The sequence below is a fragment of the Aethalodelphis obliquidens genome, unplaced genomic scaffold (assembly GCF_003676395.1).
Source record: "Aethalodelphis obliquidens isolate GAN/ISIS:26980383/991018 unplaced genomic scaffold, ASM367639v1 scaffold5, whole genome shotgun sequence".
Lineage (NCBI taxonomy): Eukaryota > Metazoa > Chordata > Mammalia > Artiodactyla > Delphinidae > Aethalodelphis > Aethalodelphis obliquidens.
The window spans coordinates 48,935,396-48,961,368 of record NW_020837949.1 but is presented as its reverse complement, the minus strand read 5'-3'; the positions used below and the strand labels follow the sequence as shown (position 1 = coordinate 48,961,368).

At 47.9% G+C, this 25,973-nt stretch overlaps 1 long non-coding RNA gene across 3 annotated transcripts in view; it reads left to right on the top strand.

Annotated features, from left to right (window-relative positions):
- The window catches only part of LOC113618306 (uncharacterized), a 32,164-nt gene that overhangs the window by 4,834 nt on the left and 1,357 nt on the right, over positions 1 to 25,973 (top strand). Inside the window, exons 2-5 of one of the 3 annotated variants that reach the window (XR_003431963.1) lie at positions 5,609 to 5,656; positions 6,082 to 6,136; positions 8,228 to 9,851; positions 17,893 to 18,188. This is a non-coding gene — a long non-coding RNA (uncharacterized LOC113618306). Of the gene's footprint in view, positions 1 to 5,608; positions 5,657 to 6,081; positions 6,137 to 8,227; positions 9,852 to 17,892; positions 20,968 to 25,973 lie in introns of those variants that run through there. The other 2 variants (XR_003431961.1, XR_003431962.1) reach the window with 2 other exon arrangements.

Here is a 25,973-nt window from a genome sequence, read left to right as displayed (position 1 = left end):
GTTGAATGAACAAATGAATAAATGATCTGTTCCCAGCACTGGGTAAATTGGGGTATTTTTTCCCATGTACAAAATGGGAATGTAATGCCAGTCTCTCAGGGTTGTGACGAGAACTCTATGGGGAAAGTATATAAGTATATCCAGAAAATCTATAACACCCAGCACTCAAAAAAGTCTACTTGGGGGGAAGATGCTTCAGGGTGGAAGAAGGCCTGGTGGTGGGGAAAGGTAGGGCTGTTTGGGGCAAGGCATTCAGTGGAGCAGAAATGAGCTCTCCGGCGGAGAGAGCTGTGCTGGCAAAGAACAGATGTACAGAAGCTTAGGGTGCAGAGACACCCAGGAGCCAGACAGAGGAGGAGTGACTTAGTGATTGACAGTGGACTTATTTTTTATGTTTCCTATAAGGTCGAACTCACACTTGGCATGCATTACATGTCCATCAATAAGCCTGTTTTCAAGGGTGGAACCTCATCCACCCTTCCCAAATCCTCATCATGTTACTACTTCTCCTGATAAGAACACGAGGCCTGGGGAAGCATGTTACACTTTGCAAAATGACTTCACGCCATTATCACTTTTGCTCCCCATAACAACTCTGTGGGGAGCTGGAGACCTTAAAGAAGGTGACATGATTTGCCCAAAGTCACAGATGTAAAGGTGTGATTGGAGCCCCTGTCTTGGCCGCACGGGCTCCATTTCTCCCACTGCAACACCTGGCCGCCTGCTGGAAACTGCATCACCTGAGTCATAATAGCCCCAAGTCCACCCCACTGCCTCTGTTTGCCTCTGCTTTGACTGTAGTGATCATGGTCCCCTTTAATTAGCCACAGCCCCAAATTCAGGGAAAATGCTGTCCTTAACTTCTCTCCCATCTGAAAGCCTTGGTGGACCACCTCTCTTTCTCCAACGAGCTCAGCCTCCCCTTGGGGGCATCTGTAGCTGCCTTCTCCCCCCAGTGCTCTCTATCCTGATTCTTTCCTTCCACTCTGCTTCACCTCCAACTGCCGCCCTGAACTTCTCCCAACAGCATGTATTTTCTCCTTGTATAAGAAAAAAAAAAAAAACAACTTTTCTCTCAAAAGGATTTTACCATTAAAACTCCTGAGTAAGTAGCTCAATGAAGAACAGAGGAACATTCAGGAAGGAACTGGGCCCTGCCCTGGGGTGGACAGGACAGTAGAAAAGACATGAAGTTGGGAGTCAGGAAAGCTGGGGTTTGGTGCCTGTGCTACCAGGACGAGTTATGTGGCTTAAGCGACTCCCTCTGTCTGGGTCTCAGGTTCCTCGTTTGGAAAACGCCTTGTGAGGATGAGATGCTTCCATAGGTTGTGTTCTCTGCTGATTGTCTGGATTCTTTTGACGAGAGGGTAGAGGTCCTGGGTTTGAATTCAGGTGCTGCCACTTACCAGCTGTGTGATCTTGGGCCAGTTACTTAACCTCTCTGTCTCACGCCTCACCTGTAAAGTGGAGATAATGGTAGTCACCTCACAGGGTTGGTGGAGGTTTAAATGGAGGGTGCAAAGTGCTTAGCCAATGCCCAGCACCTAAAAGCAGAGCGCCCTAAAAGCTCATCATTTTTATCATTCTGGCGGATGTCAGTTTGTACTGGACATCCCACCACCATTCTTGGCCTGCTGTCCTTCCCTGACATATAAATGTAAGGTTCTTATGAGGATCCATTTTCATCCTCTACCTGCTGTGCTGTGTGTGGAAGGCTGATAGCACGACAGCCAATGTAACTCATCCTCTGGTCCACCAATGCCAGTTGGCAATGCTGCAGTGGCCACGTGGTGGAGAAACGGGGTCCGGGGCAGGAATGGGGTGGAGAGGAGGGATGAAGTCCCAGTATCTGCAGAAAGAACAGAGAGTAGGACCGACGACAGCAGCTGCTTCAGTTCAAATCATCTAACGCATGCTGAGTGGCACTGCTGTGTTCACAGAGCTAGGTCTCAGCACTGCGCTTGTGTCTGTGGTGTGTGTGTGTGTGTGTGTGCGCGCACAAGTCCATACAAGGAGAGGTATATAAATGTTTAAATAGAGTATTTCTGTCTCAAGGAGCTTACAATGTAATTGAGAGGCTAAGATGAATAGCCAGAAATTTCAGTTTAGTTCAGACTATGGTGTGTGAAAAGGTAGGAACAAAGGAAGTGCAAAGGACATCCAGTCCTATGGATGGTGTCGAAGATGATTTCCTGGTGGAGGTGGCACCAGAGATGGAACCTTAAATGATAGAAAGGTTTGCAACATTGATTCACTCACTCAGTAAAACTTTATTGAGCACCTACTATGTGTCAGGCACTGTGCTAGGTCCTGGGAGAGAGGCAATGGCTAACCCAAACAGACACAGTTCTTCTGATAAAGTGAAAGGAAACAGCTGGGACAAAAGAAATAATAAAAGCAAAGGGACAGAGGCAAGAAAATTTTACAGAGCATGGCTGTAACCGCGGGAAGGCAGTTGGAGGCAGGAGTGGGAGGATTCAAAGGCCAGGCTGTGAGCTTGAACTTCACTCAGGGAACGTGTGTATACAGAGGCACATCTGTAGAAATGTATGGGAGTGGGGTGCTGTGGGCAGACCGTGACCGAGCAAGCCTGACCCTGCCAGCAGCAAGCGGAGGGGGATAGTAAAAAATATAGTACAGATGGTAAATGAGAGCAGATTGGAAAAGATAACTGAAAATATCTTTACAGTTTTGAGCCCATGTGACCAGGAGTATGGTGGGAATCGTATAAAGAAATAGGAAAATCTAGAGGATTCCATTTGGGGGGTAGATGGATAGGTGGTTTGGTTTGGACACCTTGAGCTTGAGGAACAAGCCGGACACTATGCTGAAGGTGTCCCGCCAGCCGAGAGAAATGCAAGGCGCGAGGCTGGGCGCGAGGCTGGCGCAGAAGATGCGCACTTGGGGGCAGTCGAGCGAGCGGGTTTGACACAGAGAAGCGGGATGTCTCAGGGGCCTGCGGAGGACAGTGAGAGGACAGGGGCTGCCCTCATGACAGATAATGGGGATATCCAGGAAAAGTGAACAGTGGTCCCAGGAAAGACGAGCCTTATGGGAGAGGAGGATGACAAAGACAAGCATGAGGGTGAGGGAAGTTTCCCTGGCCTCTGAGGCATTCCCAGTGCTGCACTGCTGGTGTGTGTGCAGCCTGTGCTCTGCTCCACCACCCACATGTTTCAGCGTCCGGGGGGGCCCGCTCTGGCCCTCGCCTGCCTCTGACGTTCTTTCTCTCCCCTCTTTAGGTCTCTTCCCGGCCCATCACTTCTGTTTCTTCAGAACCCCACTTCAACACAACCCTCCTAGCCTCAACCCTGCCTTCCCCCTCCAAATGCAAGTTTACACCTCTCAGCTTTGCTCTGCACTCTCTCCACTCCAGCTCAGCGCCTGATTCTCCGGAGACAACTTGATCAGTATACAAGAAAGTACAAATACAAATGTCACAAGATGCTGTTCTTTTATTAGCTCATTGGCCAAAATTTTTACAAATGGTAATAGCCAGTGCTAAAGGGAGAATGCGAGATTAGGAATTCTCACGTATGTCCGCGGGAGTGTAACAATTTTGGAAATTTATCTGATAACATTTATGAAAATTTTTTAAATGCACAGTCTTTGAGTCAGCAATCCCACTTTTCAGTAACTCTCTTACAAGTGTGGAAATCTGTATATCTAAGGATGCTTTTTACATCAGTGGGGAATTATGAATACATTATGGGAAATCCATTCAAAGAACACTGATCAGTCCCTGATAAATCTGCATTTCTTGACCTGAATGTATTCTATGCCGCAGACCAATGTGTAGAGGATAAGTCCGTATTATTGCTAAACAGGCATACATTTGGGGGAGGTAATTTTTATTTTGTGTATTTATTTCATATAAATACACAAATACACATTTTTTCATATAAAGTAAATTTAAAATGAAAACAAAAATAGATTCTTGATAGAGGGAATCTCATGGGCACAGTTCATCCTTTTATAACAGGCAATGACAAGCCTACGGATCGGCTGCCCCCGGGTCACGTGATAACCCCTGGCCCAATCAGGAGTGGGCAGGAGCGTGAGTTACTATACGTGGCCGTAGCTGGGCTATGGTAAGGGCAGTTTCACTTGGAAGGGTTTGTGGGAATATAGACATCAGCTTGGTACTTTCCGCCTCCGCCAAGGACATAAACTTGGGAAATGCCTACGTTTCAGGGACATGTAGAGAGGAGAAGATTTGAGGAAGGTTAAAAGAGAACTAAAAGAGTGCAATGCAGAGAGGCAACGGAGCCAGTAGGGGGAGGAAATTAAATAAGAGAGAAGAGCAAGCAGTTCATTGAATAAACATTTGCCAAACGACTACAACGTGCTTGCAGCTGTTACTCCAGTGCTGGGGATGTGGCGTTGAGCAAGACAGGCAAGATCCTTACTTTCAGGAGCTTACGATCTGTCAAGTGAAGGGTAAGGGGGTGAGGGAGGAATTGACATTAGTTAGGAGTCAGTTTAGCTGCAAATGACGGAAGACCCAACATAACAATAGATTAAGCAAGTTAGAATCAAACTTCTCTCTCACATGACACAAGTCCAGAGGGATGAGACCCAGGGCTCGTAGGGCCACATCATGATGTCATCAAGGATCCAGGACTCTGTTATCTTGGTAGTGTGATGTCCTTAGCATGAAGCTTTTACCTCAGAGTCCAATATGGCTGTGTAAGTCCTAGCAATTGCGCCCACATCCCAGACAATGAGAAGAAGAGAAAAGGATAAAATGAGGGTTCCTCCTCCTTCTTAGGACACTTCTACTTATATCTGATTGGCCAGAACTGAGTTGTGTAGCTACACTTCACTGATAGGGAGGCTGACATATGCAGTCTTGTTCTGGGGGACCATGTGCCTCACTGAAATTTTGGGCTCTGCTACTAGGGAAGAAGGAGAGAATGGATAGCAGGGGGTACCCGTCAGTCTCTACCATAAGAAGGAGTCAGCAAATAAGCAAATGAAAACATGACGGAGGAACAAATGGTTTGATGAATAAAAGCCTATGTGGGGCTTCCCTGGTGGTGCAGTGGTTGAGAGTCCGCCTGCCGATGCAGGGGACACGGGTTCGTGCCCCGGTCCGGGAAGATCCCACATGCCGCGGAACGGCTGGGCCCGTGAGCCATGGCCGCTGAGCCTGCACGTCCGGAGCCTGTGCTCTGCAATGGGAGAGGCCACAACAGTGAGAGGCCCGCGTACCACACACACAAAAAAGCCTATGTGAAAGAAAATAAGGGAAGATGGGGCCACCCTAGATGGAATGGTCAGGAAACATCTCTCCACAGAGGGGAGCTTTTAGCTGAGACCTGAACGACAAGAAGGAGAAGAAGAGGGAAGAGGCAGAGCAGAGGCTTTGAGGCAGGAGCAAGCCGGGCGTGATTAACGAATGAAGAGGTCACCGTGACTGTGCACACGGAGAAGCAGACACGGGGCCGTGTCCGAGGGGATCCAGAAGGGGCAGGAACATGAGTGGGGCTTATTAGCACTTTTTCATAGAGGGGTGTGTGTGTGTGTGTGTGTGTGTGTGTGTGAGAAATAGACAGCAGACAAAGACACTCTCTCACTCATTCAGGTGTGTGTTCCTCTGTCCCAGACCTTCCAGATTCAAGATATCAAGTGGATGAACAGGAGGGAGAGTCAGGTATGGCAGTCTAATCCAGACCTATCACGATAATAATTATAATAAAATTTCTGCTACTACAAGCTGTGTTCCCTCTTCCCTGTCAGCTCCCACCGGAATCCCAGAAGACCTTTGCTGAATGGGGAATGTGGGCTGTAGGGTGTCGATGACATTGCAGCGTTCCCGTGCAATCATCATACGTTCTGACACACAACCTCTCCTTGGCCTTGGGCTGCTGTAGGCTAGAAACCGGGACCTAAGCTATTGTTCTGGTCCTGAGGCAGCCCGGCCTTGAAGATAGACTCGGTTAAGAATTGCACAGTCTTCCACTCAGGTTCGGGCGGTGCCCAATTCCAATAAAGTCAAATTATTTTGCAGCTACTATGTAATTTAATTCTTACAGCATCCTAGGAATTGAGTGAATAGGTATTATTCCCCCCATACAGGTGGAAGAAGGAATTGAAACACAGGAAAAGTAATGGATTGACCTAAAGTGAAGAAGTAAGTTGACAGAGGCGCCCAAAACTCTTGACCCGTCGTTGTAAGTGCTTTGTCTGCTCGACCACACAGCCTCCAAATGGGGTGGCTACTGCATGAGCCAGAGGTCCTGGCTCTGTTTCCTGCTAGGGTGACACATCATCCCACTTTGCCCAGCAATGGGAGGTTTCCCAGGCAGGGGAGTCCAGGGCGAAGCAAGACAGTTGATCCCTCTGTGGAACAGAATGGGGACATTTAACAAAGTACTAAATTAAGCATGAGCATGAACAGCTGTGGTGGGGTAAAGAGGAAACTGGTCTCAAAGCCAAATAAGACTTTTTTCAAACGCTTTATGATTTGCTTTGAAAACTGGACAGCTCATGGGGAACGATAAGCCTCACCATGTCTAGAGGGATTTTTTTCCCAAAAAGGTGAGTTCAGAGTTCTACCAAGTTTTCCTTTCCCAGGGCTCAGCCTGAATTGACCCTTGGCTGTCCCCGGCTGGGTGCCCCCTCTCCCCCTTAGGAACACGCCGTATGGTCAGTGCAGGGTACGTGGAATACGGAAACCAAAAACATGTTGAAAGAAGACATGGAAATGACCCTACTGAGTTCACGTACAAAATTCAAGGCTGAGCTAATGTATGGGGTCTCGAGGTCCTGCTGTGAAGCCCTGGCCATGAGCCTTCACAAAAGGCATAGGAGGAAATTACAGGAAGGTACCAGGCAGGCTTTGGTGACAGGTAGATCCTTAAATTCTCTGGCTTCCAGTTCTCCTCTGAAATTGTGAATGACCCCCAGAGTGACATCTTTCATTCTGATGAGATGGAGAAAAAGAGAAGAGACGAACCCCCCCACCCCAAGAAACCAAGGCCCCTGTCCCCCTGCTTGGTCTGCCCAAGTCCGTGTCTTCCTGGAAAGCAGAGTGTTGCACGATGACTGCCACCCCAAAGGTCGCCCAGGGGGTTGCTCCTTTGTTTTCCTTTCCCTTTCTCTATGTGAGGTTTCGTTGAAGCTGACCTTCCAGCTCCATGAGCTGACTTGATGGTGTACCCCTGACCTTTCCTTCGCCAACGACGTGCTCTGTTCTTGGGGAGCTGAGGCATAGCCATGGTGTGAAAAGGGTTAAACAGGTAGGCCTGGAGTTTCTGATTTACATGGGGGGAGAGCAACATTTAAAGGAGAATTTCCAGCAAGAGCTCTATTTTGAGAAGAGCTCTATTTGGAGGCAACACTGCGATCCAGTTCTTCTCCTAGCTATGGCCAAGCCAAAGGCAGGGAGAGTGGGAGAGCTGAACAAGCCCACGCAAATCTTGGCTGGTGGGGAGAGAAATAAAGCCTCTCACCTCACTGGGTCCGTGGAATTTTAGCCCGAGGATGGAAGGATATGGATGTGGAGTAGAAGCTCACGAGTTTCTTTCAATTATCTTTCACAAAGTTGTTCCAAGCTGCGTGATCCTCTTTCATTGCTAACAAAAGGGGATTGTGCTTGAATCCCTTCCAGTGTCTGTTGCTTTTTCGACCTCCACAGTGAACGTTCTGCTCTCAGCTACCACAGGTGCAGGGCCCCGCACCTCGATAGCTCATGAAACCAGCTCCAGCTGACGCCATGGCTGAATCTATGATGCTCGTATCAGCTTGTCCCTGCCAGGGGCAAGGCTGGCTCAGGGGGACGGGTTAAGGGGCTCTTCGCTTCTATGTTTCTAGGTCAAAGTAAGTGCTGGCCACGTGTCCCCACACCACACTCCCCAGGCCCAGTGTCAAAAATGATCCCGAGACCTTGGATCAACTTTCGTCATAGAAGCAATCTTATCAAGGGCGTGAATCGGCCAAGATACTAAGAGTGTCTTAGTAAGGACTCTGGCTCAGTCTAGCCCTAATGGCAAGTGTCTCTCTAGGCCAGGCAGCAAACACACAGGCCAAACCTGAGACAAAGGTTAGAATTTTATCACAGATAGAGGCCAGAGCCCCAAGGGCATAACCACTTTGTGTATCTAACAGGAGGATGACTTGGCTTTGGTGTGAGGGAGCCCCGGGTTCAAATCCCAAGTTTCCTACTTTCTAGCTCTGTGGCTCGGGATGTCGCTTACTGTCTCTCCTCTTCTCTGTAACACAGGGCGGTTATTCCCCTTTTGGCACTGGTGTGAGGATTGAATGAGATGGTGTATGTACAGTCCTTGCCTGCAGGAAACACTCATTGTTGTAGCCATGAAGAGCCACTAGGTCTGACAACAAGAGCACTGTGTATCAACTGGGCTTTTTCCAAGCAGTTCTTACAGAAATCTCAGACAGCCTGGATCAGAGTAAGATGACGTCACAAGATGACTTCCAGGCCCTCCCTGGCTCTTGGAAGGACACCCCTCGTGATTCCATCTCCTTTGGCAACCCCCTCCCTTAATGAATTCATCCTCCACTTCCAGGCTCTGCTGCCCCTGCTAAGGCTTTCAGTTGTATGTCGGCTGAGCCAGTGACTTCTAGAGCAGGCTCGGTCCACAGAGCCCCGCGAGACAGGGGTCTGCTTCCTGGCTCCTTCTCCACTCAGTGCAGTTTTTTGGAAGAAAAGCCCCCCAGTAGCCGGGCAGAGAATGCTGTCTGTGCACCGTAGACACAGAGCCATACCCATAAATGTGCATCCCCCTGGGGAGAGCAGACAGCCAAGTCCTAGAAACTTGCCCTAGGAAAGTCCTGGATGTGTTCATAACTTGGAAGGAGAAAGACGTAAGAAGAAGGTGCACACGGTGATCGGTTTATTACACCAAGGAAGCATTAGGAAAATTAATTAAAAGGTAAAAGAGAATGAAAAGAAAGAAATGTGGCAGCTCCCTCTGGCCCAGTCCCTTTTCTTGGATCCAAGAAGCTGTGGGATGTGACTTAACCTGACACACGAAGGTGGCACTTGGGTCATAAGGCACCGTGCAGTGTGGCAGCTGTGCGTGTGTGTGCGAGATTACCTGAGGCGAACTCATGTCTTTTTATCCGAAGCCAGGCTGAATTGACGGCCTCGTGGAGGATGCGGGGGGTGGGGGGGTCCCACTACCTCCTGATGGTGTGATTAGTGGTGCTGGGTGCAGCAGTTGAGCGGAGAGAAGGCCTGTGGGAGCTGAGCCGGCTCCTTTTGTGGTCTCTTACAAAGAATCGTGTTGCAGATATAAGTACCTTGGAAGTACTGTTTGCACGTTGGCCTTTCTTTGGACTTGCTTCTTTATCTGGTGGCAAAACAAACCGCAAATCAAAGAGCAGCTTCTGCTGGCCTGTGTCTACGGGGAGGGCTGTTGTTGTTTACTCAGCCTGACTGGTTGCCCACCTTGCCTACACTTTCTGGAAACTTCTCAACTCTGAACTCCACAGAGAAGGGGTAAATGGCTTCAAGGAGAACATTTTCGTGTGCTGAAATCATAGAATCAAATACCACAAACGTTCACCAGCCGCCCGCTGTTTGCAAAGCCAGTGCCGAGCTCAGCCGGAGGCAGAAGGAACCGGGCTCTGGGAACTCACCACGGGGAGGAGAGACGGACACACTGACTCAAGAGCCCCAGAGGGTTCAAACACGAGGTTTTAGGTACAGGGGAGGAAGACACTGGTCTTGCAATTTGCCAGACTGTCTCTACTTCTAGAACTGTCCTGCTGGCCACGGAAATCGCACATCTTGCATCGCACCGCCCTGCACGGCTCTTGGCAACACTCAGACAACGCTGGCTGTGTGAATGCTGCCAGGAGGGGAGAGTAGCTGGGTGTGGAAGGTAAGAGCATTCCAGAAAGGAGAAACTGCTTCAGCCGAAACTCACAAGATTTGTCAGGAAATAGCAAATACCAAGTGTACAGCAAGCTGCAGCTGTGGCGTGTGGCGGAGGGTAATTACCAGAGATAAATGTAGAAGGTGGTCAAGGTTCTGGAGTTTGGGGGGCATATTAAAACCCGCTTTGCAAATATGTTCTGGAAAAGCTGCTGAAGGTAACATCTTCCAGAATGCAATTTAGAAAGACGCCAGCCGATGGGCTTCCCTGGTGGCGCAGTGGTTGAGAGTCCGCCTGCCGATGCAGGGGACGCGGGTTCGTGCCTCGGTCCGGGAAGATCCCACATGCCGCGGAGCGGCTGGGCCCAGTGAGCCATGGCTGCTGAGCCTGCGCGTCCGGAGCCTGTGCTCCGCAACGGGAGAGGCCACGACAGTGAGAGGCCCGTGTACTGCAAAAAAAGAAAGAAAGACGTCAGCCGAACCTTCCTGTGCCTTCTTTTCTCTCTCTCGTGGCATCAAGCCCAACGTTTCCTGTGCCATAAGTGGATCTGAAACACGGAGAAGCCAAAACAGCCACAGTCAAGCCACCGATTTCTGGAACCACCTATGTGTCATTTGTTGGGGCCAGTTTGTGGAAGAAAGGAAATTTTCCCACGCATGTGCTTCACAGTAGATACAAAGAGTACAGGCTTTAGAGCCAAATGGGCCCAATTTCAAATCCAAACTCTGCAACTTTCTACCCATGACCTTGAGCAAGATACTTTTCCTTGCTGAGCCTCAATTTCCTTTTTTTTTTTTTTTTTTTTTGCGGTACGGGGGCCTCTCCCTGTTGTGGCCTCTCCCGTTGCGGAGCCCAGGCTCCGGACGCGCAGGCTCAGCGGCCATGGCTCATGGGCCCAGCCGCTCCGCGGCATGTGGGATCTTCCCGGACCGGGGCACCGAACCCGTGACCCCTGCATCGGCAGGCGGACTCTCAACCACTGCGCCACCAAGGAAGCCCCAATTTCCTCATTTTTAACTCTGAGAAAATAACTCCAATCTCATTTGGCTGCTGTGAGGACGGAATGAGGTAATATGACTGTGCCTGGTCCTCAATGGAAGGTGTTCAATTAATGTCAGCTCTCCTTCCCCTCCTTTCTGTTTGAAATCTGTTTTCATGCTGCATGCAATTAAAAGTTTACAATGTTCTAAAACTGATTTTCCATTTTAGGGGCAGTACATTGTAAGTCGCTGCTATTTTCCTGAAATGGCATTCTTTAGATTAGAGTCTGTTGCATTTCTTTTCAATAGCACTGAATTCTATTTACTGCATTTCTAATAAGACACCAGCACGTCTGGGAAGAGCATATGATGGTGGATTCCGACTACTAAAGCTACGCGAATATTAACATCCAGACCTCCGTCCACTCGCTGGGCCCCATGGACTCAGAGGGGGACATTTCTTAGCAAATGTCAGGTACCTTTAACACCATGGTGCTCACTGGTCCCATTAGGCTGGCATTGTGGAGCCTTCCACAGACACTGAAACTGGGTGCATTTTGGTTAAGCGGTGATGGGGGTGTAGCTTTGTAGGGTCCCCCTGCCTGCCTGCCTGCCTGGCTCTGGAGCGGGAGGGCCCCTCTCTCTGAGCACCTCTGACCATGACCATTGGCCACCGGCCTCACCCGGGCCTGTGGCACCATCCTGTTTACCTCAAGTCCTGTCTCAGGCTGGGAGGAGGAAAGCAGATTTGTGGAGAGGCCCACGTTCTTTAGACTGCCCGAGAGGAGCTGGTCAAGGGCTGGGCCCACGAGGGGAAGAAGAGCCCCACCCAGGCCCTGCGCCCCCGGTGCCTGCACCCGGCTGTGACTCTGGCCAGGCCTCTGAAAACCAGCTGTCTGGGCATCTTCCTGGACTTCATCTTCGTCACATGGAAAGCTCTGCATCCAGTGTAAAAGCCGGTTACTGCGGGGAGGATAAATAATCCCTGAGCACCTGTTTAATTTAGCTTCTTTCTCCAAAGACTCAAATTAAGCCTGAGGAAGCGGGCTTTTGACAACTGACTTCCTTTGCACAGCTCTCCTCAGACCCTTCCACCCGACGCCCTCTGTGCCCTCTGAAGTTCCTGGCGTCCTTCCTTTGAAGGTCTGAGGGTGGCACAGGGTCCACCGTGGCCATTTCACCTTGCGTACACAAGAGAGAAGTAAACGCAAACAGGCTTGAAGCAGTCATACTGTTCAGCCCGTTAATCAGGAGACGAGAGAGAGGAAGAGAGAGAGAGAGAAGCCCAGTCGAGCAGACTAGAAGCTCACCCTCAGGCTATAAGGATGCTGAGCTCCTAAGCCACATGCTGGGTTGCGTCTGGGTCGGGGACAGGAGTGCGGGCCAGTGGTCCATTGTCTCATGGGCCAGTGACTTCTGGGAAGCTTGCCTTTGTGGGCGAGGAGGTTTCCCTGCCGTCTTCTGTTCCCTCATCTGGGTGTGTCCCACGAGGGGGACAGCAGTGGGAGCTACCCCATGGCCTTCTCCACCCCACCCAAGGCTGAGGGGAGGGGCTGGGTCAGAAAGAGGGATGGGCACGGAGCAGATGCACTTGGAGCCCCTGGGGGCTTGTACAAAAATCCCCTTTTGGGAAAAAGGTGAAAATGAAAGAAGGGCTTGCACAGGAACAGGATTGATTCTCCCACGTCTTGCAGATTTCAGGGGCTCCGGACGTGACAAGGAGAGATCTGGGAGAGGCGGGCCGTGAAGGGCAGATCCAGGGCGTCCTGGTGGAGGCCTGATGACTTCCTCTGAAAGGAGGTGTCCTTCCCCGAGGTGACAGCCTTCAACAAGGGACAGTCAGAGGAGCTTCCTCCCTAGAACAGAACCGGCTCCAGGTGGCTGTGGCTTGGCTACCTGCGGGAAATTTCTGGATGGCTGCCCGCAGGTCCTGCAGTGAATTCTCGATATGTGTGGACAGTTTGTGAAAAATTCTTGCTCTTCCTTGCCAACATCAAGAGAAATGCTTAGGAGTACTTTCCTAAGAGTAGAAAGGCCTGGTTACCTGATCATCTTATTCAGAAACCAGTAGAATTTACGAATGACCTAATTTAACGAACTGCAGAGCAGGTTGGCTTAAGTCTTGTGGCTGAATGAAAAGAACTGGGCTTCAGGTTAGCCTGAATTCAACTCCTGACATTCCCCAAGATAGGGCGTGAGCTCGGGCACACTGCTGAGCTGCTCTGGGCCCCTGTCCCCTCAGCTGCCCCAGGTAAGTAATAACACCTCTTCTTGTGAGAGAGCCTGGAGCAGTGGCTCCCAAACCTTGTTGCACATCTGAGTCACAACACCTGGGGATCTTCAGAAAATACCGCGGTGCAGACATTCTGATGTCATTGGTCTGGGGTATGACCTGGGCAGCAAGAGTCTTAAAGGCTCTCTCAGGTGATTCAGATGTGTAGTAAAGTTTGGGAGCCGTTAGCTTAGGAAGGAGTAAGTACTCAACAAATGCTTGTTCTCTCCAGGACCAGCGACGTAATTTCTGGGGCCCCCTGTTTGAAAATATTTCAGAATTTCAAGGTGGCGACAGCAGAGCAGTCAATCAAGCTCCTTCTGAGCCGGAGCCAACCCTTGTTTTCTCCCTTCCTCTCATTACTATTGGAGCGATTCCCCACACTGAATTTCAAAGGAAAAGAAATCACACAACGGGCAAAGGGGACAACCAATGAGGCAACTCAGGGTAGTTCTGGCAGGTTCCTAGAACAGGAGGAAGCATGATGGGAAGGGAATTGAGAAGGAAAGGATGTGTGCGCCTGTGATCTCCTTAAAAAAAAAAAAACAGCCCTGGATCCTGGGGCTGGAACCTCCCCCAGCCTTGAGCAGTGGTGATTTAGTGAAGGGGCCTTGCGACCCCAAGTCACAGACTCTGTAAAAGCGTCGGAAATGGGATAATCTTGCACAGAATTTACAGCTGTCTGGTCCCCACCCCACTGTCTGCACTGGGTCCTTAGGCAGGTTCGCGCAAAGGGGTCAGTGACTTCGGCTCCGTCAACAGAAACCCAGAGCATCTGGGCCTGGCCCCGGCTGGTGGCTTGAGCCTGACCCTAGGCTGTCAATTGCAGAGTTAGAGGAAGCTATTTGGGATGAATCCGTTTTTTTTTTTTTTAAAAAAAATGGGACAATGAAAAATCTGGGAATTCTTCCTAGTTCCAAAATGGGCAGAAGAAAGTGCTTGGCTCTGAGGACGCTCTGTGGACATTTTATCTGCCACTGGGACACTCAGCTTTGACCCTGTGGGATTCTACATTCCAGCGTCCAGCTGTCATCTCCAGCCCAGATCTCTGGGATTTGGAAGAGAACAAAGTGCACCATTTTTCAGCCCACCACGCTCAGCCCTTCACTGCTTCCCTTACTCAGGCTACTTGCGAACGCCTCTGAGGGCCAGTCTACCTTTGTAGAATGGGATATTCAGAGGGTCGGTCCATGAATTAAATGAGATGATGCACCCGTATCAGCACTTCCTTGGAGCACTGGACAGAGCTCAATAAACATTAGCTCTTTAGGTAACTGTGTATCGATCTGCAGAAACCCTGAGGCCTGGAGTGTTACTCTTCCCATTTGAAACTAAGAAGAATATGACTTAAGAGAGGATAAATCACTTAAGTCAGTCAGTGGAAGTTCTCAGATCAGAGTCCAGGTCCATCCAAGCCTTGGAGCACACCACCTGCCTCTACCAGCGTGATATGGGTCCACCAGCTATGATTTCCACCCCAGGCTCACCCTCCCTAATTCCAGGGTTGTGTGTGTACATCTGACGATCTAAGGAATCTAAAAGGCCAGATGGAAGACGGAAGATGGAATGGAAAGAAAGGAAGACACATATCTCAAGGGGATCCTCTCACTAATTGGAAAACAAAATTAAAGTGGGGGAGGGCATAATTTTGCTCTCTGTAGGGGCAAGGGGGCCCGTGGTGAGGAGATGGCTGTGAGCATGGCCAGTTCAAGGACTCACGAGCAGCGGGCATTCCAGGATGGGCGCTGGACTCCAAGGTCAGAGCTGAGCTAGCCGGGCTGGCTGGCACAGATTTCCCACTTCCCACAAGGGCAGGCCCTGAATTCTATCCTTGGCCTGGGGGTAGAAATAACAGAGCCCAGGCAGAAAGACCATGTGCAGGCTTCCATGCTGAGCTCCCAGGCCTCCCAGGCCGGGAAAGGAGAGAGGGAAAGGCGTTGTCAGCTGCGTGCACACGGCACCAGGACGGCGGTGGAGCCGAAGGGGCTGGGCTGCAGCGCAGCGGCTCCGAGAATGATGGAGTGGCCTTTAATTGTTTATACTCTGGAACCCGGGAAATGTGTTGGCAACAGAATGAGAATAGAGAGGCTGCTGGCAGCCGAATGACATCCTGGTGAGGAAACCTCCACCCACCTAAATGGTTAAATGGCTGGTTTGCCAAGGCCGCTGAGCAAAGTGTGACCTCACCACGGGGCAGATTAAAATATGCATTTCCTCCTAATTGAGCATAGTGAAATCAGCTGGCGGTCCTGTCACAAGTGCAGGAATGAATTGTCACAGCACGGAACACACTACTCGACAGAGCATCTATTATACAGGAGAAAAGAGCTGCGTAAACTTCTTTCACGTTGGGATTTCAACGGATCTGTTGTCCAGTGGGCTTGGAGAAGACTATGTGACAGGGTGGCCCAGCGTCCCAATTTTCTAGAACGACTGCTCGTGACCCAGCCGTAGCATCTTGTGCCTGTAGCACACCACACAGCAAGGTCTGGTTTGTAAATTGGGTGAGAGCTAAAATCCTTGGTAAACAGATTGACCTTTTTAAAAAATATGTTTTATATACTTATACATTTAAATATATATTAGGGTGAATGTATGTGAAGCAAATTCTATTTTTCCACTGTTTTCCATTATAGAATTAAAAGTGTGTCCTTATAAGAAGACGGCAAATTCCATGACAGAATAAGTCCATCCCGTTCACAGCTCTGGTGTAGGCCTGGATAGAGCCATTTAGGATAAAGGCCAAGGTAGAAGCCTCTCTCCCTGACACAGATCCCTGAGGAATGCTAAGGCCACTTTGATATGGGAGCTTCCAGGACAAGCTCATTTCTGTTAAGCCCCTCTGAAAACACTGGATGGCGCTACTTATGAGACATGTCCTGCTAAGTTGACATCCAGCCTCCAGAACAGATAGAACGTGTGTTCTCCATTTTCAACTTCATAATCCTTGATATTTTTGAACACATCTATAGTACTTTTGGGTCATTTGTTGATATTTTTCTGTTTAAATATTTATTCTTCATTTCAGATTGTTTACAGACACTTTACCTTCTTAATTCCTCTCAATTTCTCTTGTCCACTGAGGTACCCATTTGAAGTCCACGACAGAGTCCTTGTGGCCCAGTACTGCATCTCACACATGGGGAAACACCCGCGTGGTGGGCACCCTCTGAGCTCACAGCCAAGCTCAACCCACACGTCTTTCACATGAACCATTGTGATCGCGTTTGTGTAATGGCTTCTGTGAACCTAAATGCAGGACTTTGCATTTATTTTTATTAGCTTCCTCATTGTGGTATCAGCTGTGTTTTAGCCCTGTGTTTTAGATGACATAATCAGGACATTTTGAATCCTGAATGTGTCACCTCTGAAGTAGCTGTTTCTCCCACTGGTAACTCTGTGAACTTGAGAAGTATTTCTTCTTCGTGTTCAACCAAGTCAATGATAAAAATATTCACCCGAGGCAAGCACAGAGCCCTGTGACATCCTCTAGACACTTCTCCATGTCCGTCAGAATTCTTCTGAGTTACCAAGTCAGCCGCTTGTCTGAACCTCTTTCTAGAATGAATATAAATAAATATATCTCCTTCCTGGGGGCAGGGATTGTGGCCACTCAACAAATACTAGTGAGCACGTGCAAAGGAAGAAATTTGAGCTCTGTTTATTCTGTTATCAAGAAGGACAATCATATATATGTTAGCGTAAGTAGAACTTAGGCGTGACTACAGGTAACTGTATACAAACTATTGTGCCTAGGATCCTGATAAAATGCATGACATAGAAAGTGTAGCCCATATGTAAAAATGCAAATACAAAATCTTTCCCTGGAGACACAGTGGACTATAATGATTTCTTCTTTGGTTCTAAGAAATGATTAGAGATAAAAATAGAACACTAATTAGCCTTAATTAACACATTTGCTTATTATTCTTCCCTGCTGGTGACATTAGCTTATGCTCTGTCTTTGGTAGCAACACATACATCTTGTTCGTGGAGTTTAAAATCAGGGCCTCTGAGAGCAGATGTGGGTAAAGGGCCTGATGTCCTTTGAGCCACTGGCGTCCTTGAGAGGCCGCAGCTGGCCTCCTGGCTCCTCTGCCTTCAGTTGTGAAGGGCTCAGCAGCTGCGCTGCCTGAAGTTAGCAGACTGGGGGCCACTGGAGGAGGCTGGCAGCGGCTGGGCAGCCTTTTCTGCGCTGGTCCCTCAGTGCGGAGTCTTCTGTCCTTGGCTGCTGGGATGCTAGTCCTAACGTTACTTGATTTCCAGATATTTCTTCTTTGTCCAGCCCTGTAGTTAAGTTTCACTAAGTACTACTGGGAAACTGACTGCATTACTACTACTACTAATAATAATAACAACGGCTAATAACAGCTGACATTTATTGGCTGTTTACAATGTACATATGCATTACCTCACTTGATCCTCACTAGAACCAGGAGGTTCTACCGCTAATGGAGGTTGTGCTATTATCCCCTTCATGGATGGGGAAACTGAAGCTTAGGTGTAGTGATCCCTTGCTCTAATCGTGAAGCTGAGAAATGGCAGCCTGACTCCAGGGGGCCTGCCCCTGACCATTAGGCAACACTGCCTGCCTGCTCACTGGTGTTCCTGCCTTGTCATTTTACACTGGATGCAGTTGGGTTAAACTTAATTCCACACTTTCACACCGTGTTAGATGTCATAGATATTTCTAATGCAAAGGCAAAATTCCTAGCTGCATGGAACAACCTCAAAATCTCAATGACTTAAAAATATCCAACCTTTATTTCTCACATATGCTGCATGTCTCTTGCAGGTCAGCTGGGGTCTCTGCTCACCAGTCATTCAAGGAACCGGCCTGACAAGGCAGCCACCACCTCCAACCCTGAAGGTCTCCCAGGATCAGGGAAGAAAGAGACACGGAGTGCTCGCTCCAGCAGTTCAACACTTAACCCAGGAGGGTCACACATCGCTTCCACTCCCTGTGCATTGTCCACGACAAGTTCATGGTCCCACCGCCCACGGAGGGACCTGGCAGTGTGTCCACTATGATGACCACACGTGGAGACTAAGACAAGACCCATTGCCACACGAGGCAGAATGGGGCGGATCGTAAGCTGTGTGCCACCGTTAAAGGGGAGGGAAATAATTTCCATTTGTGGGCTCAGGAAATGCTTTGTGGATGAAGGATGGACTTTTTGAGATGAGTGAGACTGCAGTAGGCAAAGATTGGGTGTAGGTGGGATGAAAACCTAGACTGAAGGAAGACTGAGAGCAGGGGCTCAGGGTGGGCAAGAAGCCCGCCACTGAGGGAATAATACAGCACAGGTTTCCCGCGGATGCATAGGAAGGACGAGGTGGGAGGCTGGACTGAGTCCGCATGGAGAAATCTGTTGTCAGTTGGGCGGCCTGTGGAAGGTCCTGGAGGCGGCGGCTGGGACATGATCAAACCTGTGCTGTGGCTAGTTTCTTGGGACAGCGGCACAGAGGGACTTGAACTTACGACGTCAGGGGCAGGTGCGAGGCTATTGCAGTACCTTAGGTGAGAGAGCAGGGGCCTGGGCCGGTGGGGCCGATGAGGGGAGGGGTCTGAGACATAAGGTGGACACCCCCAGAAGCCTGGAATCGGACTTGTTATGGGGCTAGATAATCAAATGTAATCAGAGGGAGTGGGTGAAGGAAAGAACGTGCCCTGATTTCAAGCCTGCATGAGGCTCTTGGATGGATCAACGGCGCTTCCCAAGAACCCCGGGGCTGTGTCTAAAGGAAGATCAAGCCAAGTGTTGCTTCCACAGAAGACAGTGAATGTGCTCCTGGTCCCACAGATGCTGATGTGGGCAAGAGCTTCCTGCTAAACCTATTAAATATTTTCTTCTCCCAGGAACATTTGAATTAACTCATAATTTATTTACTAAGTGTGCTGTAGAACTTGTGTGCTAACCCTCATACATTGACACTGACCATGGAAAGTTCTTTTACAATGTGTACTTTCTTAATATAGGGACCCGAAGCTGGTGTGAAAATATGTTTCCTGTCTTTCTTGGACTTAGAAGCACACGTATTTTCCAAAAAAATTTTGAGAGGCATTAAGGAGGTACAGTGTGCGTGTGAGTTTATTCTATATTCATGAACAAGAATTCAATTCAGGAAACCTGAGATAGAGGGAGAGGGTTTTGCAGAGTCAGTACTGTGTTACACACTGATCGCTATCCTGAAGCAAGTCCAAGGTCTAATTAACCCTCCTTAGATGGAACTAAAATCAAAATCCGCCAGAGGCTAAGGTTCTTTTAATTTCAATCCTGTCTTGCACACATCAGAGAAATTCAGCAAATACCTGTGTGGAATCTGCCCTGAACAACAGGCATATCTATAAAGGCTTAGGATCTGCTTTTCAGTGAACGTAAAGCTTTTGTTTTGTGGTAAATCATAGGCATCAGTAAGCACATTTTAATGCTTTTATGTTGTTGTCTTCTAATCCGATCAGGAATGCCAGACAGTTTAGTAAACAGATGAATGCAAAGCCAGGAGTGTATGAGTCAGTTTTTTCTTGGGATTTTTGTGTATTGTGGACAATCACATTGATTCCATATTGAAGGAACAAGTTCTTGGTACCTGAGTCACAGAGACCATACAAGGTCTTGCTACGTAGAGTATGGACCCTGGACCAGCAGTGCTGGCATGACCTGGGAGCTGGTTAGAAATGCAGAATCTCAGGCCATACTTCAGACCTCTTGAAGCAGAACCTGCATTTTAAAAAGATAGGGGATTTTGGTGCACACTGAGGTCTGAGAAACACTGACATAAGGGACCCAACACAGGGAGTGGACTGAAGGAAGTTAAGTGACACATGACCTGCAAAGAGCCGGAAGCTGGGTCATTTTCAGCCGAAACTCGGGATTTCTCTAAATCCGGGAGCTTTCAGCTGCCTTGCATTATTATTATTGCTTTGCTCTTTTTCCCCCGGAGTTTCATTGACAAAGTTGTTGTTGTTACTTTTCTCCTGGCATATTAGGAGGATGCAATTCTTTTCAGCAGGTTGACAATTTTTTTTCCACGCAGACACATTTAGTCTTCTTAGTTCCCTTGGAGGGTCTTTGAAAGCACGGACCATTTAGTCTTTCTAGACTCGTCTTCTAGACTGGACCTTTCTGGTCTTCCATTAGAATCCTTCTATTTCAAAGTGATTGAAGACTGTCCAGCCGCCTAGCACCTCTCAGCCTTTTGACACTCATGCCCCATTTTGAAAAATGTAAAGATTCCATGTCATACTATTCAGTGAAAAAAGCAAAGTCCAAAAGAGTGTTTATAGTATGCTACCCTTTGTGTAAGAAGGGGATATAAGAAAATAGGTGTCTGATCACTTGTGCAAAAGAAATACAGAGAGGATAAATCAGAAACCAAGGTTGTTGGCTACCTACGGGAGGCAGGTGGGAAGGGTGGAGAGAAGAGGAAAATGGGAGAGGGTGGGCAGGAGGAGGAGGGAGCCATCCTTCTCTGAGAACATCTTATGTAACCAACTCTTCCTCTTAGACCATAGTAATGCTTCACATATCCCCCCAGTAAATAAATAAATAGATAATTCAAAGCAACCAGGACGTGGATGGGGAGACCCAAAATGGGATACAAAGACTAACAAATGAATGAACTCTATTGCAACCAGACTGGGTACTGCGAGGCTAAGGACAAAAAGAACTGTGTATAAACACTGTTTCTTATAGGAGTATGGGTTAGCAGGTCTGGAACTACTTTATGTATATAGTGGAATTGAACAAATAAGTAAATATATCATAGATAAATGAGAGCTGGGTTCTCACTGTTGGAGAAGGATGTTACAAATAAGAAGAGGAACCAGTATAAAATGACCCCTGGGGGCTTCCCTGGTGGCGCAGTGGTTGGGAATCCGCCTGCCGATGCAGGGGACATGGGTTCGTGCCCTGGTCCGGGAAGATCCCACATGCCGCGGAGCGGCTGGGTCCGTGAGCCGTGGCCGCTGAGCCTGCGCGTCCGGAGCCTGTGCTCCGCAACGGGAGAGGCCACGGCAGTGAGAGGCCCGCATACCGCAAAAAAAAAAAAAAAAAAAATGACCCCTGGGGTATTAGTTTGGAATCATAGGTATCAGTATAAATCCATGGTTTTTAATATATATACAGAGAGAGAGAAAGAAAAAGATATGAGGGGCTAAAAGCAATACCACCTCAGTAATGATGAGCACACCTACAACCCAATATCAGGGTCTCTACACACCACTCTCCAATAAAAGGTTTCAGGGCTTTTGAAGAAGTGGCTGATTCTCAGACAGGGCATGGAAAACACCAGATGAGCCTGGAACATCTTGAGTGCCAGAAAATAGGAAAATGCTCCAATAAAAGCATGAGAGTCTGTTAAAGAAAATCACAGGAGCTATGAAGGAGCCAAAAGCTGAAACAATCTGAGCAACAGAATAAATAACGATAGAATTGAATTCTAACCTAGAATAAAATTAATGTACATAAATGAAATAAATATCCACATTAATATAATAAGGGAACCATAAAACACATAAATAATTATGGTAAAATACACATAAAGTTTACTACCTTAACCACATTTAAGTGTACAGTTTTGTGGCATTAAGTACATTCGCACTGTTGTAAAGCCAACACCACCTTCCATCTCCAGACCTCTTTTCATCTTGCAAAACTGAAACACTGCACCTGTTAAACAATAACTCCCCATTCTCCTCTGGCAACCACCATTCTGCTTTCTGCCTCTATAGATCTGACTACTCTGGGTACCTCATATAAGTCGAATCACACAGTATTTGTCCTTTTGTGACGGGCTTATTTCACTTAACATGTCCTCCGCGTTCATCCATGTTGTAGCACGTGTTAGAAATTCCTTCCTTTTTAAAGGATGAATAATATTCTGTTGTGTGTATTTACTCCATTTTGTTTATCTGTGGACATGAGTTGCCTCTATCCCTTGGCTACTGTGAATAAAGCTGCCGAGAACGTGTGAGATCCTGATTTTATATTTACAGATTCTTCACTAAATTATCAGGTGTTTACAATATCTCCGGGAAACCGGGATCATTATTGCTTTCTTGTTTTCCAGACGAGCAGGCAAAGTTTTGTGGTTACTGCGCGGCAGAGCAGGGTCTTGAATGCAGGTTTTCCAAATCAACAGTTCTTGAATTCTGGCTCCATTGATTAGACATGGGAGACCACATATATCTTTCCTTTGCTTTTACTAGGGAAAGGAATATTGCCTAGAAGAACCTCCTCCCAGGGACTTCACTGGATAATGGAGAGAGGGACACCCTCCCTAGATTTCCAAAATAATGGGGGTACCTCTACCCTGGGTTTCCAAAACAATCTGAAACATGTTCAGGGGTCCAGAGTGAATATGGCTCTTCTTCCTATTAACTCTTCTTTCCTATTCTGGAAGCCTCTGAGGCCTGGGGTGACAAGGTGAGGAGGGGATGCATTCCCCCCAAACCCCCAATGATGGGGGATGCTCCACGATTCCCAGTCAGTCCCCCTAGATGTCCTCCTTCCGTAGAGATCAGGGAATCTGTCGCCCACAGGACCCTGGCTGGATGGGGGTTAGTAAAAGGAAGACCTGGGCTGGGGGGTGCAGTGGAGACAGCTCTGGCTTCGGGGTACCTGGTACCAGAGCCACCCGCTGTGCCTGGCCCACAAGAAAAGCTGTCTCCAGCCCTGCTGAAAAGCACCAAGACATTAACTGCCTGTAATTTTGACATGTCAGATACTTAATAAGGAACAAATTAGTACTTGGGTCTTTTTTTTTTTTCTGAGGCAATCCAATTCCTACGCCAGGCACCAACTTCTATATTTCAAAATGCATTTTTGAAGGTTAATTAGAGAAGCAGCAGAGATAGTGTTTTCCAAGAGGGATTTTTCTGCTTCCTTCCAGGTCTGTGGATGGCAGAAAAAATAACTTTCAGACACTGTAAATTGAGTGTGTGAAGCTGTGAGAATAAACCCATCTCATTAGTCATCGTGTCAATTACAGTATCTAAGGAACAATTTTGTAGCAATAGCATATTTATTTGATGTTTCGAAAGCTACCTGGACCCACTGTTAGGACGGTATTTGCTCTTAATGCTCCAAGTACCTCTTTAACACAATGGCACTCCATAAAAATTGAGTGTGTTCCTACTGTAATTAAATGGCCCTCGTCATTTTTGCATTTATGATATAAACTATAATGGCTGTAAAAATCCCACAATTAACTTTCCTTGCGCCAACATTTCATACTTGAGAAATTCTCATTACAAATTTCATTACTGATTCACTTATCTGTAATTTGTCCTATGTAACCTAAAGAATATGAACAAATTTAGAGTCGTTTTTGCTCTATTAAAAACTAAATATAAAAGCCTCTCACCTAGCAAGCCAATCTTGATATCACAAAGGGCCCCGACATGGCTGAAGTACGGTAGCGAGGATGGGAAGGGGAAGAGACCACGTGATTGGGAAGAGTGGGGTGAATGTGGAAGGACATAAACGGGGTGCCATTAAGCTCACCCACCTTCTCAGCGAGAGGCAAAACACCCTTGACCAAGTCCCAGGGGAACAGAGCACAGCACACATGGGGAAATGGTGGGGAAGGGACATGAAGGACTGGGGTTTCATATCCAGGGCCTGGGAATCCTCTCCTCTTCTGGCTCAGTCTCTGTCTCTGGTGCTCCTTTCTCTCTTGGTGGCCGGGTTGGCCAGAGCAACTCCTGCAGGGTTGTAACCAGCTCTACGGCTGAGTTGTTTTGGTAGAAAGTCTATCGAAGAAACTTTGTTGTTAGGAAATGGAAAAAGGGTTCAACAGGGGAGGAAAAGATGACTGGGAAGGTCCCCTTGAAATGCTACTTGCATTTCAATTTTCCGTCTCCCAGGGCACAGATTGGCTTGTGGTGAGATCTGGAGAAACTTTCTACCTCCTCTATCCCCTACACACCTCCCTGTCCACCTTTTAAGGCAGAAACAAATCTACACCCACCTTAGAGTGAAATGAAAGTTGACTGACCTGGTGTCAGGAGACTGGAATTCTAATCCTCATTCTGTCACCTCCTTGCTGGGCGACAGGGACAAGCTTTGTGACCTGTCTGGGAAAGGAAGCGGTTTCACCAGAATGAGCACTGAGATTCCCTAAGTTCCCCCAAGGACAGTTCATTTCCTAGTAGATCAACCCCAGAGCTTCTCTTCCTCCAACAAATGGGTGACATGGAGGCCAGAAGTCCTGGGTTTCCATAACACTGATCTCCACCAGGAGCAACCTGCGTAAATATTTCCCCCCAATAACATCCTGTCTCAGCATTTTGCTGCCTTCCATAACTGCATTCATTTTATTCTAATTTGTAATTAACTTTTACAAAATTAAACTGGAGATAGAAAATTACTGTCCCGACCTAAATAATCCTGCTGCTGGAAGTGACAGTGTTAACACAATCAACAGTACGATTCATAAATGAAAGAAATGTTGTCATACTTATTACTTCTGTGTGCTCCATCTTTTATAGAATATTACAGTGTAAATTGAAATTTTATATGATTTAATAAACCTCAAAAAGATATTATGGCCAAGTAACCACATCACTGTAACAAATTGTCCTCCTACCTCATTACAGAGCTTTCTCCTCACGCGGGGCTCACAGCCTCATTATCAGAGCGGAGTCTTTGACAACCCAGAGCCCATTAAAAACACCTTGAAGAAAGGGTACCCCGCACTGCGGAGCTTCAAAATCTATAGCAGACTGGCATCCTTGGCGACAGGGTTATAAAATGAGGAAACGGTTCCTTTCGTTTTTCATCCTAGGAATCAAGCAACAACCGTGTGATCTGGCCCCATCAGCCGGTCCCTCCACTCCCCTAGGTGACCCAGGCCAGGTTCCGCATGGACACAGACACTGCTGTCAAACAATCCCATGGCAGCAGAGGAGGGGTTTATTACTCTCCAAATCCTTAGCTGGTTTTATAGGGTTACTACTTTAGATTTAAAGTTTCTTTGTTTTCGGAGCACCAGAGCTCCCTTATGCTGCTGATTGTGATTTTTCACAGGTCTCTGCCTCACCCAGGAATTCATTAGGGCGGTAGCAGAAGGCACCGTGGGCAGAATGGACCGGCAGTGCCATTCCAGTCCCAGTGCCCAGTCTCTCCTGTTGGTGTCCATGCCTCCGCCACACGCCCTGTTTTCCAACTTGGCATGAGGGAGCTGGGCATGCAAGCGCTCTGATCATGTGCAGTGGTTTTCTCGGAGCCTGGTGTGATTTCTGTAACTTCCAGCCATGTGTGGGACGCACGTGCACTGGAGTATTTAATGACTTGTTTTACTGCTCCCCGCCGCCATCAATATTTATCTATATTAACTGAAGAAAGGCATTACTCGAAATGGCGTTTCACACCTCTGAGCATTCTACAGTAATTCTAAGGATGTAAGTTGTACCAAATTCTATGGGCAAACACAGAGATACAGTGTGAATGGAAATAACCCAACTCTAGGTTTTTAAACTTGAATTGTCGGCAGCAATCTGGAAAACCAAAGGCAAAATTATTTGAGTTGCTAGAGGTGAGAATGACTGAGTAAAAAACAATGGAAGCGATGTTTTCTCTGCTTGGTTTTTCTTGAATTAACAAGAACACCTTGCAAGTGTATGTAATAGAGAAGAAAAGTGCAGACAAGGCAATGAGACGATGCAGAAGAGAACGATGTTTCTTTCTGCCTTTAATCTTCCAGGCAAACAAGCCTGGAATTCTCCCTTCCCTATTTCCCCTTATCCGCTTCTGCCTGGGTCAGTTTCTCACTCTCCATTTCCCCCTGCCAGAGAGTCTTCTCTGACCCCATCTGATGCAGACATTTCCTGGTTTGCGTCTCTTCAATGCACTCGTCGAAAGAATATCTCAC